This window comes from Lissotriton helveticus, chromosome 4_1 (assembly GCF_964261635.1).
Source record: "Lissotriton helveticus chromosome 4_1, aLisHel1.1, whole genome shotgun sequence".
Lineage (NCBI taxonomy): Eukaryota > Metazoa > Chordata > Amphibia > Caudata > Salamandridae > Lissotriton > Lissotriton helveticus.
The window spans coordinates 1,620,594,123-1,620,609,132 of record NC_136063.1 but is presented as its reverse complement, the minus strand read 5'-3'; the positions used below and the strand labels follow the sequence as shown (position 1 = coordinate 1,620,609,132).

General features: G+C 39.3%; 1 protein-coding gene across 1 annotated transcript in view; it reads left to right on the top strand.

Annotated features, from left to right (window-relative positions):
* Window positions 1–6,808: 6,808 nt before the first annotated feature.
* Window positions 6,809–15,010, top strand: part of LOC144829284 (uncharacterized) — a 227,003-nt gene continuing 218,801 nt past the window's right edge. The window contains exon 1 of the mRNA XM_078688245.1: window positions 6,809–6,925. The gene's annotated coding sequence lies outside the window, so the exon portion shown is untranslated. The remainder of the gene's footprint in view (window positions 6,926–15,010) is intronic.

Genomic DNA, 15,010 nt, shown 5'->3' with positions numbered 1-15,010 from the left:
TCTAGAAAACCTCAAAAGAGAAATCACATGATACAGATTATCAGGGACATGTAGATACCTCCCTTCAATAATTGTGCATCAAGTGCACTATGCAATACAAAGGCTAATGATCAAAATATGGAAACAAAAGACAAGAAATAGAGAGTCCTGGTATTTCCATGATTTAGAACACACCTGATCCCACCGAAAATTAAAGAAGCAGGAACAAAAGGGTAAAAATCCAAATTAAAATAGTCATTGAAAATTTGTCATGTTCAAAAAAATAAATGTAAGGTATCTCCTATTGAGGTGGAAAACTTGTCTTACTATAGTATTGAGTCAGTTAACCAGTCCATCACTACCCTGACAGTCAGACTGGAAAACATCAAAGTAGGCCTAAAGAAAATTCTTAAAAACCAGTCTGGTCATACAAAAGGGAATTATACATAATATGGGGGTCCCTGGTACATTACTGCAATCTGGAAGTGTGAACCATGAACAATACACCAACAATAATAAAAGGGCTGACTGGTGAAAGGAATACGGAAAAGAGAAATGGGACTAGGACACAGCTAAAATCCCCAATAACTAAGCACAATGCGACATCAATCAGGGGAGAAGCGGCAAAAGAAAAATATATAGGAAAAACAAGAAATTACTCGGGTGATAGTCAAGTTTGTGACACAATACCAAGAGTATGGGTGATACACAAAAGTCAAAATAGTACACAAATGTTAACTCTACCGCTGGCCCCTACACCATATACTATAATCTCAGCTAATGTTCCAGTTCCTCACAACACCATGTCATGTACTTTATGCACTATGAACCTGCAGCCCAAAACCCAATATTCGGGCCTGCTTAATTTGTCAGGCTTAAAATCAAAGTTACACTTTTTTTTTTTTACTTTCCTCACCCTCCTTTTGACAGCTGGTCACCAGTTAATGGTGACTGGCTGTCAAATACAACTTACTCTGTTGCTTCTGACACACAGGACCAGCAGGAACAATTCATAGAAGGACAAAATGCAAAAACATGAAAAACACATGAACATTTTTTTCTTTTTTTTTTCAAAGGAGTCATACAAAAAACTCATCTTGTTTCAACATAGTGCTGATACTTTACTTAACACACAAAATATCAACTGTAACCAACCATCTTAAATTAAGGCAACTACATGACATTATTTTTCAAAAGCAGAAATACAAATGTATCACCCCCTTTGAGGCCTTGCACAGTCCTCCAAGAGGTAAGAATAACACCTCAGCAGAACTTTCTGGGCTGCTATCCAGCCTCAGCCAGCATTCCTGGTCCCCGCCACTTTTCAAGGTTCCTATAGTGTGCAAGCATTAATGTCTTCTTGTCAGAAAAGCTTTTCCAAGCAATGATTTCTCCATCTGTTTACACTCACTCCTAACTCCCACCTTACTGACCTCAATGTCAAAATCTGCCTCGCGCTCTGCGCTCCTCAGCCCTCTCTCTCTCCTCACCCTGAAGCTGTCGAAGACAAAAAGCCTTCCTAACTCTTTCTAACCTGCAATAATTAACCCTATTTAAAAACACATGTTATATATATTACTTCTGTTAGGGGCTAAAATTTATTTCTATTCTTAGATTATTAAAACAGTTACTGTGAATAATTCGCAGAACATAATAACATAACATACTAGCTTTAGAACAAATGTGTGTTACTACCCTATGCAACGGTACTCAGTTCATCAACCTTAAATGAATGAACGTCTCAGTAGGTCCAGCTAGAGTTAGAACCTTCAACCCTGATATTAAACTCAAACCTCTGCACCGGGCACATTGGCTCACTGAGCCATTAAAAGCAACCCCAAATGGGAACAACCTGCAAATTTGTATTATACCTAAATGTATGTATTTACTGAAGCCTAAGGCACTTTAAAGCTATTGTAAATGGCAAGAATGCTGTTTGAATAGTCTATTTTACCCAATTTTGTCTTTGATATTTGGGGCACTTAAAAATAAATATCCTATAATTGTGTTACATATTAATTATCCTCAGAATGTACTTTACAGATTGCAGAGATAGGACATTAGACATATCTCATGTAAATCCTTTAGAAAAATGAGTTTTTTACGCCTGCGCCAAGTGAAATTCCATATGCAAATGTCCTCATTATGCAGTACAACACAACTTAAATTAAATTATAATGTTAGGAGGTCACAGTATGAGTATTAAGCTTTATAAATAGTAAAAAAAGAATTTAGAAGCACATATTTTTAATAATTTATTTTCATAATTAATAATTATTTTTTATAAACCCAATCATTTTTGATAATTCCACATATAAAAGCAAGCTGCATCCCTTGCCTATCATTTTAGACGCATTCATTTATAAGCCTAAGCACAGAAGCCTAACTTGAAACATGAACATTTTTGCGCCACTTTTTTTTTTTAAAAGAACAATTATTTTAACATTAGAACCAAGAATATGCTTATAAAATGCTTAAAGAGAGGAAACCCTTAATTGAAATGTCTTCCTGTAATACAAAATAATGAACCTTAGTTTTGGAACCTTTTTAAAACAACATGCTGAAATGCAAAGTTATACCCGTGTTTAACTGAGGGCGAAGTCCTGGCTAAGTAAACATTCTTGTCTATTTTTGGCCTACAAAAAAAAAACTGCTTGCTTAGCGGCAATAAAAGCTTGTCTCTCAGTGTTGTAACATGAGCCCGGTGGCAGTCTTTTGCAAACTAAGACATATCAATGCGTGTTCTATAATATGCGTTTGAGTTCAGCAAAAATGTACTTCAGCTGCAGAGTTTGCCTGTTAATATCTAATACAATGTATGTAAGTAAAAAATACTATAAATTTATTTTTCTACAAAACACACAATTTCGTTTTTGAGGCCTTTTTTATTCCTAGTGAATGTGAATTTTAATTTTATTTTTTAAGCATTTAACAGTTTGTACATGTGCATAATTGCTTACTCTATAAATTATATAGCAACATATAGCTATTTTAGCATATCACATGGTTCATTTCTGGATTTTTATTTAATTTCTACTTAATATTAATTAACTGACATTTTGCTTAATAGACTAAAAAGATCAAGAAAAACCACAAACACACATTGAGCTCATTTCAGACATAAACAGAAAGGGGTCAAACACTCAGGACACACAATACAGCGCGCTTTAGCCATTTATTTCGTAAATAGCGCCATCTCTATTTACTCACAGAAGTTGCACTAATGGGAAAACCACATAGACATTTAAACACACATTTAACCCACAGATCAATACTCAGGACAGAAACAAAGGACAGCCCACAGACTGTACTTAAACCAAACCATTTGAAAATACTAGTTGTAAGTCATATTTACAAGAAGCGCTTCTCAATAGTGTTCCAAAGGACTGCAAAAACAGCCCAACAGACTGCTGTATGTCCAAGAAGCCAAAATACACTCAATTCACAAGCTTGGGCTGGCAGAACACCAAAAATCGCTCTGCATATCTCCATTCATAAAATTGCACAGAACAAAGGATCCTTGTTTGTATTTTGTCATATTTTAATTCCCTGGGGATACAAAATCACCAAGGAAGAAATATGTTTTATACCTAAACCTATTTAGATATTCCCTCAGGGGAGTCGGCTAATTCAATTCATATCTCACTATGGTACCTTTCAAAAAAAGCAACACATTCTTCGATGTGAGCTTGAAAACAGGCATGCCAAAAATATTGCAGAATATGCAAATATTATAATCAAAGTAGTGCTTAAGGTACTCTCCGTACGTTGCACCGTTCAAATATTATACAAAGTAGAGAAAAGTCTCCTCATTACCTACCTACACAAATTGCAATTCGCATATTTATCCGATACAAATCCAAAGTTGGCCAACACAAATTCATATATTTCCAAAGCCTTAGTAAGCGTTACTAAACTACCTTACCAATCACAGGCATCAAAACCCACAGCAAGCGCCACAGAACGACTCTTACCAATCAAAAGGTTGTCCAAATTCTAACTGCCAAGTTCTGAATGACCTAACGGTCTTTTTTAGAATACTCACGCCAAAAAGGTTCTCAGTCAGGAGTGACAGCATGTGGAGGATCAAAATTAGGAAGATCAGAAATATACTGGGCTGCAGAGACAAAGAATCCCCAGAATCTCCGTGCACAGAGTACCTCCATAGTAGAGTCCTGTCCTGTCCTCCTCAGTAGATTTCAGTCTCCTGACAAGATCACTCCCTCAGATAGCCACTTCTCTGATGAGGTCCACGTTGACGCGCCAATTGAAGAAATCAAAACTCCTTCTCAGGGGTCTCACTAATACTTGGTCCTTTTAAACTAACAAAATGAAGTTGGCACAGAAACTGAAATACAAAAAAATCTTTATTTAAACTCAAATGAGTGTGACTATGTCACACAGAAGCCGTAGCAACTGAATGAGGCAGTCCAAAGAGTACAGAACACTGGGGCATTATATATGTGAGGGTTACATACTCAGCGTAAAAGCAAGGGGCAGTCCTAGCTCATGCAAGCATGCAAAATGCCTAATATGGACATGCAAGATCTACCAAATATTAGCCAATAGGAAAACATTCAAAACAAGGCATCATGTAACCAGAACGTCTCCCTTGAGTCGTGTTTTTTTGCCCAACCCCATAAGTCAATCAATGACAGCACCTATAGGTCAATCAGTAATGGCAGGACATGTTTGTGTGCTTCAAAGGACAACTTACAAAACAGGATAATGCGGGGAAGGAATACCGAAGGCCAACAGATAGTTGGGACAAGGATTAGTCAGTCTAGACAAGGATTAGTCAGTTTGGCTAGTTCCTGGAATTGGCTTCACAACAAGGAAGGGGAGGTTATTTGACACGTGGCAGTACAAAGGGCAAAAACACTTGGTTTACCAAGCTGCCTGAGTGAGGGCAACACAAAATGGCGACGGAATACAAAATGGAGTTAAAACTGAATTACCTCAGGACCTTACATATTTCTTTTAACTTATATGCACTAATAAAGCATTTTAGTTTTGTTGTAAATATCACTAGTGACTATTAATATTACTGCATTTGAAAAGTACTAACGTATAAAATGATTTCAAAACATGAATTATTAATATTGATTCTATTGATTCATATTAGTACATGTATGAAGAGCAAACCCTAAAGGTTTCAGAGCATTTGGGTTTAGTATAAGTGTGCAGCACCCTTTTCTCTTTCCTACCTTGGTGCACAATTTCACATATACAAATTATGGATGTTTAGAATGAGACCTTTCAATATCACACATAAAACTCAAAAACATGTTCGATTTAATTAAATTCTCCATACACATCATTATTTTGAAAAGAATGGTTAGAATTATAACGCCTAAGTATCTCACATTTGCCTTTTGTTTGATACACATTGAATTAGCATCTGAAACGTTTTAAACTACAAACCTATATTATTACTTAATGTATGTTTCCATGTATCCTACAAATTATCTGCATGCTTTTATGATGCAGTACCAAAGTCTTTTAAAGATTTTCTAGTATTTTCTGTAAGGTATAGTTAGCACATTTGGTACGTTTGTCATTTTTCTCTCAAGTGTGTCATAATGTTCTATGTGTCAGCTAAAGGGTTAAGCAGTTTATCTGATCGACTAACCATACTGTGACCAGAGCAGATAACTGTGAGCCTAGCATGATTAACAGGGCGGTGGGTTACACAGGATGGTGTTTGATGTAAAGAAATACGGCAATGATAAATGTTAATTACAAAGGGCCTGTGAGTAGCCTTGAGGTCATGGGAGGAGGTGAAAGGTCGAGAGGAGGAAATATATGCCAAACATCACAGACACACAAAACGGAAAATGTATAGCATAAAATGAAAGTTTACCGCATTAATAACAAAATACTTAAGGTATTGGGGACTAAAAAGGAGCTGGAGCAGTTGGGATATGTTGTGTTTACTTGTATTCGTTGAACCCTGTACCTACATGCATCATTGCATGGATATACATACCTCTTATAGATACATCCATTGTTATGAAATGCCAATGAAAACTTTTTTTTAAAATGCATACAGAATTACATTGAGCTATGATGGTAGTATGGGCATGTAGGTTTGAATGCACATTTGGTGTATGGGGATGTTTTATGTTGTGTGCTGTAAGGGGGAGGTTGTCTATTCTGGAGAGTAAAGCGCATTAAAAATTTAACTAAAATAATGCAACCAATAGCAACGTATGCACGTAAAAAACGGTGTTTTTCTGTGCACAAATATAAAACCCAATTGTTTCTGCACTGCAGGTTTGTCTTGATTTGGGGAGGGGGAGTGAAGGACCGAATGATTAGCGCAGCCAGTGTATCATGGGCCATAGTGAAAGGAAGGAAATGGGCTATTATAAAATACATCACTATTCAGGATTCAGTGTGCCACTCGGGCCTCTGGGCCCCGATGCCGCTGCACCTGCTGCAGGTGAAAGCTAGGCCGCTGGACTGGATCCGTCGAGGGTTTGTTTCTAAGCCATTCCAAAAGCACCTCTTGAAACAGGTCCCGAGTTCGCTTTCTACCTAGAACAATCCTTGAACGCTCGGGTGTCTGTTCAGGCTGGTCACTTGAGAAAAATAGTTTGTGGGAAATGTAGTGTCTGTTCAGCTCAGTAATCAACCCAGAGGACTTGCACATCCCAGCATGCAACACGATGGAAATATGTAATAGGACTAGTCAGAGAGAACAATTGACGTATTTACGCAATAGGAAGTTCCTTGCGGATCAGGCTATTTGTGAATACTACAGGTCTGTTTATTTGTTGATAAAAAATCTTACCCAGAGCTGCCTTCCTTTCTGCATCTCCCGCCCCTTCACCTTATTTTTCTAGCCCCGCCTCTCGTTTACCTCCGTTTTGATTGACATCTTATAAAGGAGCTGCAGCTGACAGGCGGGGTTGGAAAGTTGTAGTTGTGCTCCTGATACAAGGTGAGAGAATTTGCGTGAGGCCTTAATTCAAAGCTAAGTCGCCCAAATAGAGTTCCTTTTCTGAGAGGGCTTCCAGTCGGGTTATGACATAATTGACGTGTTACCTTCACAGTTTGAAATGATGGGAAAGAATCCGTTTTCAATGAGTGAAAGGGGTTTTCACGTTTACTTAAAATGATAATGCTCCGATCGGGGTAAGGACTTGTAGTGAATTATGGTCATGTATCCATTCACCCTGTTGCCCCGTATGTTTGCTTACATTCTTCAACACCCTTTCGAGTTCTTTCAAGTGAACCGGCAGCACGGGTTAATTATCTTTCCGAGGGTGCCTCCGGTTTAGGAGACAGGGAGACTTCTTCGCCGCAGATTTTAAGAGCAGCAAACACAAGTTAATGCTGGGGCTCGAGACTCACGGGCTACCGTAATCTAGAAGAAACAAGAGGCCCATAGTTTATAATTGTAACACCAACATACTATACCTTAATTGGGTCCTTCTCGGTCGCGTTAACAAAGTGTGTATTTTAAAAATATTTTAGATAAGGTCAGGCGGAAGATCTAAACACCACCTGTTGTCTCAAAACTCATTACTATCTGAAATGTTTACAGGTGGCAATGAGATTGCCAGTAATGTTGTGTTGCTGCAGGGCTGGACAATGGTTCAGTCAGAGTTAACAGGGTGTATGTTTGTTTACAATTCATAGGAAAGGATTTGTAGCAAGTCAGATACAGCAGAAGTACCTTTAATTCCCAGGTAGCTTACCACTCAAAAGTCAAGCTTTAAAGCACTTCAATCACATATGGTGTATGTGCTTTATATTAAAATACACATTATTTCATAAAACCTCCCTCGGAACAAACTCCGCATTTGAACTAAAGAAAACAGCACATTATTAAACAAAAACGCACGAAGAACGCGCCCAGAAGCAACTTTTTCGTTTCGATTATTATTCTTTTTGGCTATTAATGCCAAACCGTTCGAGACTTTCATATTCTGTTCCCGTGGAAAACTGGTTAAGGAGCATCAACTGTATTAAAGCCATAGGCTGGGTCGTGATTGGCACATAACTTAGCCTTTTAACCCTTCATCACTCCATCGGCTAATAATACAAAATGGCAGGGAAAGATGAACCGGTTTTGAGATTTTGAGTTTTTGTGTCCACAGTATGACAGCTGCCCCATAGAAGCTAAACGCAGCTTTATTCTCCAGTTTTAAAATTTATTTATTTATTTAAAAGCGTTACTTTTGTGATGCGAAATTTTGCCAGCTTGAATAATTAGGGGCAAAAATCGCACCGCAGTAACCATGATCGAAGAACAAGTCCGAAGTGGCCATACCGGGTGTTTCCCCGGGATGCTGGAAGGGTGGAGGGTTGTTATTGTAGTGGTGCAGCATGCTTAAAAGCACTGCATAATACGGAAATGGAAGCGTGGGGTTGACTGGTGCGGGACTCGAGAGGAGTACCTATTTGGAGCCCGGGGATGTCCCGACCTTTTCACGAAGATCTGGGGTCAATGGTTCAATCTACAATCCTAAAGGGGTTGTATGTTTGATGCTTGCTGTCAACCATAGGTGTCGTTATACCTCGAAAGTTGATTTCCTAGGCCCTGTCTCCTCTCGTGTGGCTGCATATAATCTCTATAATGTGCTTAATTTTGCTGCCATTGTAAACTTGTGGTATGTTTTTAAAAGTCAATAAACTTGATTATCAAAAAAAAGCACTGCAAAGTTCCTTGTATATTCAGTAGTTTTCGGGTCACTATAAAGTTGCAAGTTAACTCTGGTGATTAGTGTAGTGTAACTGCTGGAGAGAGAGATGGTAGTTTAGTCTAGTGGCAGTTTTAACTCATTTAAGGTAGCCCTGAGGGTTAATACGCCTGCTGCAAATAACGTGTAACATGCGTATCAAAGAAGTGTTTTATGCGCGTAACTCAGCGGGTTGCTGCTTTTGTCAAAAAAGTTTCTTTTCTTACTGTGCAGTTTGTAAGTTACAATCGTAATGTAGCAAAATGAGCTCTGATCTGCCATCAGAGCTGCATGTTACAAGTTAGAAAGTTGTTTTTTTCTAAGTCTTTCATTATCCCGATATTGCTAATAAAAGGTTTGTTTGGAAATGAATACTTTCTTATTATTAAAGGCATCCCTAACCACTTTTAATTTCAGAATCATGAAATTGTGCTTCTCCAGACAAAGCACTTTTTAAAAGTGCCACCCAGTATGGATGCCATGTGAATCTTCCACCTTGCAGTCCTTTTCGTCTTATGACATTTTTTGTACTCTAATTTACACATGTATAATTGATTCTCTGTATGTGTGTGATGTAAAGTGCTCTGACACCCTACAATGGCATGAGATTCGTTATAAAACAAATAAAATACATGTGAGAAAGGGGCTATAGAGCAATGTGGCACTGTTGGAAGGTGATAGTGAGGGAATCATTGAAGTGCCCCAGCAAAGATTGTCACCTCCTGGTGCACAATAAGGTCATAATTTACTATGCTTCAAAAGCTAATACAATTGAATATATAATGACAAATGTGTTGTAGAATGCACGCTTTTTCCCAACGTTTCTTGGAGGGAAGATTTCCCCAAAACCCCCTCTCTATTGATCCGTCTCACTCGCTATGCACAGTATGGGGGCTGGCCTGACATTTGCTAGGGCTGCTGTGGGTTCAGTCCGGCCCTGCTTTGGGCCTGGGTTTTGACTGTACGGAGTCAGATTTTCAAACTTCTCACAATATAGCTAGTGAACTTAGTGTCAGGTTCCTTTCAACTATCTTAGATGCTATTTTGCGTCTGAACAGTTTTGGGTTTTAAAAAAAGCAAATAAAATATATTCCATTACCTTTGTGTTTACTTTTTTCAGACTGTAAATTTGTTATCCACCTCTGAGTCATCCTAGCATTTTAAACTCTGCTTACCAAATGACTTGATGAAAGCAGACTTTACCGTAAAAACAATGCTAGAAGTATTCTACGTCGCTAAGGTAGGGAGTAGCACCAGTCTTCCAGGCAATCTTCTTCCGGAGATCAGACACCGCTTACAGTGGTGATATGAAACTTCCTCTGTGTGTAGGAACCTGGTCCACCAACAAAAGTGGAAATGCAACCGGTTAATTTGGCACCAGATGTGGAGTAAATCAGAGTAATTAAATCTAAATATGGAACATTCTGCTTGTGCCACAAGGCACTGTTTCTGGCACTGTGAAGCTTGTATGAAATATCAGACTATTCCATTCATCTCAAGCTTGGTAAGTGCCCTAATCCAAGACAAAAAGGTCGGTTAGGAGCAACCAAAAAAGGAGCTACCAAAGTGTCATAGGTATATTAAAAAATAACTTCGCCTTTGGATATTGATGATCTTCATGAGCTAATCTGGACAAATGTCAGTTTGCAGTCATTTACATCTGTTTTTACATCACTGGTACCTTTTCATTGCATGCCTTTACCCCTGCTGTCCTTTACTTTGTAGGTAAGTTGTACTTTTATCCATATTAGTACATACTGTTTATTTAAGTTAAAATATATACACTATATCAATATACGTAGATATTTAAATTAATGTATTTAGATTGAAATATTAATGTAAGTCAATATACCCTAATTTAGGTGTGTATACCATCTATATAGAATTACTTGTATTACTTTTATTATAATTCAATTTTAACTTTAAAACGCAAACTATTTTAAATGTTTATTAAATTAAAAACAGTACCTATGTTATAACCTCATTACCCACTCCTGAGCCCTTAAAGTACTCTTACTAACCTTATCCACTACCATTCCAGAAACACTAAACTCCAAGCCTTTAAGTCTGTTTAGAGTGTATATAAATGTGTGTGTATATAGATAGACATATTCACTCACTCACAGAAAATGAAGATTACAGAGACCTTAGTTAGGCTCACAATTGACTTGCACAAACCTATTGAACTTCAGCCATTATAGTTACCTGAACTAACTATAATTTACGCCCTGCAATGCACTGTTTATGACCTCACTGTACATCATGCATAACATGGTCAGTGTCATCACTGATGACATCCTCCAGTGAGTGTAGCTATTTCATAAGCATTTCTGAGACTTAAAGATGTATACTAAGCTACTGCATAATTTAAATGGATATTCTTCTATACTAATAAGTGATACACTTTCTAACACATGTGAACTGAGTGGTTGTGACTGCCTGTATCCATGTGTGAGTGGCCGTCTGGGTGTGAGTGGCCGTCTGGGTGTGAGTGGCCGTCTGGGTGTGAGTGGCCGTCTGGGTGTGAGTGGCCGTCTGGGTGTGAGTGGCCGTCTGGGTGTGAGTGGCCGTCTGGGTGTGAGTGTGGCTTTGAAAATGGTTGCATGGGCATGTGAGTGGGTATATGACTAGCTCGGTGGATTATGTCATGAGTGTATTTGGGGGGTTGTATGAATCGGATCATCTGTTCTGTGCTTACGCTCTTTTACATTTTAACTTGGCTGAATTGTGATTTTTGACTGTTGTATTTTAACAGTGTTAAGGTTTATTTTTACTTATCTGAAACCTACATTTTGAATCTGTTATTGTATGCTGCTCATTTTTACCTTCACTCTGCACTTTAGTCCTGTGCTGTTACTTCCTGGGGTGGACAACTATTGACTCCATTTTAGCTCAGGCGCGCTCTAGTTTTTATAGGAGCTGGTCCATTAATATGCACGCTGTGCGGACGCGAAATGGGCGTGCCAAAAGGCGCACCTAAGGCAAGCCCATCTGCGCCAGTCAACGTCACGTAAGCACCCAGCGCAAGCCATGCTGTCTGTGATGCCCCCAACTTGTGAACAGGGTGTATTATACCAGCAAACAACTTCAGACTCTTCACTCTCACCCTTGTCCTTACTTTAATAGGTGGGATCTGCGTGTGTCATGATTCTATTTGCCCGATCTGTGGCTTTGGGTTGGGAGCTGGTACTGTCGACTCAGCCTGTCCTGGTGCCCCCTCCTGCATGGGCAGGCAGAGGCCTTCACTTTAAGCTGCCTTGATTAATTCACACTCGCTCAGGAAGTACCATCAAGATATTTTTTAACCTTTTCATGGACAAGCTACTTGATCTCCTATGTATCACAGAGACATGGCTTTATGAATACTCTTTAATCCCACTCTCACGATGGCTATCCCTGATGGATACAGATCTCCAGAGCAGACCACTTAGGGGTGAGAGGGGGAGGTTTGCCTAGTCTATATAGGGACACCTGGGCCCTCCAGCAGGGTGAGGCTATGTCCTGGGGGAATGCGAAGTCCTGGACTTTAGCATCAGCTTCTCGGCACACTTCACCCTGGGTGGCTCTTTAATCTATAGGCCCCCTGGTCCAGCTGGGGCCTTTCTTAAGGTACTGGGAGATACCATTACTCCCCAGGCACTTAGCTTTATCCATTACATTGTTTTTGGGGATTTGAATATACATCTGGATCAGTTAGCCGATGGAGACACTCAAGAATTTCTAGATATAGTGAATCTTGCCCAACTCACCCAACGGGTCAGTCTTCCGACGCATCTTGGAGGCCACATCCATGACCCAATTTGAGCAAATTTTACCATCTTGGTCGAAGATCCTCTTCCGGTATCTTGGTCTGACCATTTTTGACCTATTTTTCTTGGGTAATAGCTGGCATCAATGTTCCATCACTGACCAATGGTGAGCCGGCTTTCGCCAAAATCGACCAGCTTGCATTTAGCCAGGCCCTAGCGGCCTCTAGAACTGATCCTGCTAATGACCTTGGAGGGGGGGGTCGCCTGCTTTACAAGCTCGATCTCTAAAACAGTGGATCTCTTATGCCCTGCCACCTCCCATAAGCACGCTGATTGCTCACATTCAAACACACCTGACATTTACAATCTGGCTGCATGTTTTTGCAAGCAGGGTGCTCAAGATTAGCTTCAATTCTTCAAATTCCTTCCCAGAGATCTGAGAGAATTTCTCACTCCTCCTGACTCTTGCAACCACGCTAATGATCCTGTGGAGGTTTCTCCAGTCCCCTCTCCCAGTTTTGTGTGCCAGGCAGTTTACATGATCTGTGCAAGTACCCCATGCTGTACAGTATAAGGATATAATAAGAACAGAGTTCCATGACCACAAAGATTAACAACTTTGAAGGACAAGTTCCCCATATAAGGTCGTGGTACTCTGAGGTGACTTGCAATATCCCTCTAACTTATGGGACAGGGTATTTTATTTCTTAAATTACATAGTCACACTATCCCCATTCTCGCAAACTGCTTTACTCCATGATGTTTAGCTCTTTCATATGGAAGACACATGTTTGCAGACATGCCCAATACAAGTAGCATCTGTAGTATGAAATTTTAAATGCACCAGAAAAGCTGTTTGGAATTTGTTGCAAAAGAAAATTTGAGCCAGTTTACCCTTATATTAAACCTAATCTGTAGCTCACAATGAGTAGAAACATGTAAATCAGATATTTCCATTAATGGCCTATGATGTGAAAAAAAAATACTGTTCTCCCATAAAGAACTCGTTTCAGCTTTTAATTTCTGAAAAATATCAGGAAAACAAAGGTAGTTTTTTTCGTTTTTCAAACTGCAGCTGTAGTTGCGCTCTGGAGCCTCCCTCAATCTTAGGCTCTGGAAGAATGCATTATGATGTCACAATTCAACTGTAATAACATACTTTAATTGAGCAGCTATGTCATCTTCATATTACGGCTAATTAGAGAAGATTACCTATGTTTTGCAGTTCCATCGGGGCTTTGGGAACCTGCGTCACTGGGGCTTGGGACATATTTGGGTTCTGAGGACTCTGCATCTGCATTTTCTGCACTGGCATCAAATTAACATTTTCCATTTGATCATCAGCTGACATTGATTGGATTTAACTTGCATTCCCTCTTCCAGTGGCCCAACTTATTACAGTAGTGACATGGGTTTGTCATTTTGAAAGTTGCCACATCTAATCCAATGTTCCTGATCCATCTGTTTACCACAACCTCTACCTTGAGGAATGCCATTCATTATCTGTCCTTTACCTTGAAACCTGATGCCTTGTATTTCGCCACCAACATCCTGATTGTAACATAAGTTCCCAATGTAGAAACCATTCTGTAATCCCTTTTGTGCTAACTGTCAGCGCCAACTTTAACTTCTTTGATTTTTCTCCCTCATTTCCAATTCATTGCTACAATATTTCACAATACAAAGTATTTCATCTAAAGGTTTACTCTGCCACCAGACGATATGCTGAATGGGGGAACAGATCTATGGACATAACCCAAGAACAAACCAACAAAATTACACAAATCGCCTTTTGATTTTCAACACTGCTATGCTGTCTTAACACCTTCTGGAGGCATTAATAGTAAGCATGCACTGACTTCTAATGCCTCTTGTGTACTTTGATTTATCTTTGACCAATCAATTTATTTCTTTCCATGGCACCTTAGTTTACAGAAAGTTTATAACCTGCTCAGATTTCTGCCTAACCTCATACCATGCAGCATTTGTGACAGCAACCCTCATCGGCGAGGGAGGTCATTTGGCCACTAAATCGCCACCTTGCATTCAACCTGCAAATCACTAGGGACCACAATATCAAAGAAGGTATTCAAAGCTTCCTACAACTCTCTGGAAATCTTCCCAAACTGCTTGACCTGTGTACCACCAATTGAGATTCTCAATTTTGGAAGTAGATTCCTAAATGCAGCAAGATCACTGTGACTTCAGTGCACATTCATATAACTTCCTCCATGCACCTCTCTGGTGGGGGAGGGGCAAGCACCAACCTAGAGTGACTCCGATTACTCTGTGTTCTCACTCAAACACCCCCAAATACTCCTTATACCTCTTACTTAGCTCTCTCAGCCCACATGTCCTTATTTATCTCCAGATTACTCCATTACCATTCACTGAGCACTAACTCCCTCCACAGATAAATTAACATGGTAAATAGAATGAGAACTTTTGTGTTATCTCTTGTGTACTCTAAAATTATTTTGCAATGTCTAACTCTGGTTCAAATCAACATTAAATTAAGCAACTACTCCTCCTAATGTTGTGTAGGCCTCAATGTTATGTTGTATCCTTACACAGGAACTGAATTTCCTCCTC